The 2,631-nt window shown below is 61.0% G+C and overlaps 1 long non-coding RNA gene across 1 annotated transcript; it reads left to right on the forward strand.

Annotated features, from left to right (window-relative positions):
• Positions 1–561: 561 nt before the first annotated feature.
• On the forward strand, positions 562–984 carry LOC122493378. The gene is made up of 2 exons (XR_006299877.1): positions 562–670; positions 780–984. It is a non-coding gene; the product is annotated as an uncharacterized LOC122493378 (long non-coding RNA).
• The last annotated feature ends 1,647 nt before the right edge of the window (positions 985–2,631 follow it).

Genomic DNA, 2,631 nt, shown 5'->3' on the forward strand with positions numbered 1-2,631 from the left:
CAGGCGCCGGCTCTGAGAGCACAGAGCCTGCCGCGGGGCTCGAACTCATGAACCGGGGAGATGAGCTGAGGTTGGACACTGAACTGGCTGAGCCGCCCAGGCGCTCCCTGGGAGATTTTTAAGCCTGATGTACGGTGAGGGGTCAGTTCTGGCTCTGAAAGTGCATACACCTGTCGTGGGCCCAGGTGTTTGGGAAACCAGTTGTGCGAGGATGGGCCTCTTGTGACTTAGCAGCCTGGGAAAAGGAAAGTTCTTCCTGCTCCCCGACCTTCTGCCTTCCTGCTCTCTGCACTGGGCATTTCAGTCGATTTCCATCACGAATAAACCTTCTACCCCCATGGCTGCCCCCCTGCCCACCGCCCCACCAAGTTCACGCACGTTTTAAACGCATGGAGGGCTCTGCGGCTTGGGGCTCGTGGTTCCCCGGCCGAAGGGGGCGTGCTGAGGTGGCCGCGTGGGAGGGAAGCCACGTTCACTGCTTGCCTGTGCTTCTCTGCCCAGGTGGGTGTGAGATGCTCCGAGATCATGATGGCTATTGATTTGGAGATGATGATCGCCATCGGCGTCTGCTTACTGATGGCCGCCTGGGTGCTGATGTGCTGTTTCCTCTGTCTTTGCTGCAAAGTGTCCAGATCGCTGGAGTGAGTGGGAGAGGCGGAAGGGCAGAGAGGTATGTGTACTCGATGGTGTGATGTGCCCTGCTGACGGCCTCCAGTTGTAAGAAACGGGCTTTAAAAAAAAAGACATCTAATCTCACGTTTATCATAAAATCTCCGAAGGGAAATAGGACAGTGGCATCGGCACAAAAGGCAGGTGACTTGGAGAAGGCCATCCGGGGACCCGGCTGTCACCTGGCTCCCTACTGTCCGGTTCCCAGCGACAGAGCCTCAGAGAGCGGTCCTATGGCAGGGGTCCGGAGAGGTGGCCTGGCCCGCGTCTCCCGGCCCCAGCCCCGTTGTGTGAAATACAGGCTGTCTGTGTTGAGCTCGGGTGCCTCTGACTCTGTTCTTTCGAGGGGTCTGCAGGCAGCCGTGCCGTCTCTGATCCCCAGGCGCCTGGGACTCGGGACCAGACGATCACGTCTGCCATCCCGGCACCGCTTCCTACCAGAGACGCCTCTAAACTCACACGTAGCAGTAAGTGCTGAGCGGTATTATCTTATTTATGAGGATATGTGACACGCTGCTTATCCACCACCACCGTCAGCTCTCGAGGGAGCTCCGCGGGGTTCCAGAAGCAGTTTTCCGAGCTGCGGGGGACACGGCCGGGGAGGCGGGAGCTCACCCCCTCCCGACAGCTGGGGAATTGCAGCCCAGAAGGCACGAGTGAGTCTCAGGAGGTGGCAGGCAGTTCACGGGTGATGGGGAGATGGGGCTCCGAGAGGGTCACTCCGCCCCCCGGCGGGTGCCGTGCTGCCCCCACCCCGAGCTTCCTGGACCCTTGGGACTGTTAACTTGCTCCCTGTCTCCACAAAGAAGGCCAGGCACGGTCCATGGCAGGGCTGGTTCCTGTCCTCACCCGGACACCCTACCTGAGTGGGGGCAACTTTGTAGGAGTGGGGGGGGGGGCGGGGTCAGGGGCCGTGTGCACACGGGACAAGGGGGCAGGGCAGCAGGTGGGTCAGAGGCGGTGACGTCGTTTTCTGGTGTATCGTGCAGCAATCTGGCGGGCTGTGACCTCCAAGCTCACGGTCAGGGGGCCGCCTCGCCCAGCCCGCACGACAGCCCGGTGTGGCACAAGCCGTGCCCTCCAATTAAGGCGGGTTTAGCCAGCTTGGTCCAGGGGGTGGCGTTCTGTCCGAGGCTGGCCTCAGGACGTTGCCCCGGCAAGCCCGGCGTGGTTGGCACAGCTTCCTGGCAGCTGCGGGCGCCCGCACGGCCGGGGCAGAGACCTCAGGGAGGCTCAGTAGGCGGGCCTCGGGGCTCCTTGGCCACAGGGGCTCCCGGAGGGCACCACCGCGCTGCCCGGGGCCGGGCTCTTCCCCAGCAGAGAAAAAGGCTCCTTGAGAATGGCAGGGATTCCGAACTCCTGACTCCAGATTTGACTTCCTCATCAGAGAGAAGCGGTGGGACGGATTCTGGCCCGTTTTCAGAGAAATGACTACAGAGGAGAACTACGGGGTCACCGCGGCACCTGCAGAATTCTTGTTCAGGTCACGCCAAGACTTAGAGAACTAGGTATTCCCGGGTTCATACTCTTCTGCTAAGGTGACTTTGATGTGAGGTGGCTTGTGAACGCTGCTGGTCTGGGCCTGCGTGCTTACGTACACGAGTCCCCTTCGTCCGCCAGTCGCACGCCAGCCGTGTGACCCTGAGCAAGTCCTGTGATGCCCTGGGTCTCCGTTCCTTCCTCGGAGAAGCGGGAATCATAGTGGTGTCCGCTCCTCAGGGCATTAAGAGGAACGGGGACGAGGGGCAGAGCCCCGTGTGTGGGGCCGTGGCACGCGGGAACCGCTCACTGTCACACGCCTTCCTAAGAGACAGCGTGCGGGTAACGCAGTCCTCTTTCCTGCACCGGCTCCCATTGCTGAAAGACAGACGGAGGTTTCATTCAACCCCGCCCAAGTTCCCGGCCAAGATTTTAAAAGCAGAAATAAAGTCGGGGGTAGATTTCTGAAGCCTCTCTGCGGGG

This window comes from Prionailurus bengalensis, chromosome D2 (assembly GCF_016509475.1).
Source record: "Prionailurus bengalensis isolate Pbe53 chromosome D2, Fcat_Pben_1.1_paternal_pri, whole genome shotgun sequence".
NCBI classification, from domain to species: Eukaryota; Metazoa; Chordata; class Mammalia; order Carnivora; family Felidae; genus Prionailurus; species Prionailurus bengalensis.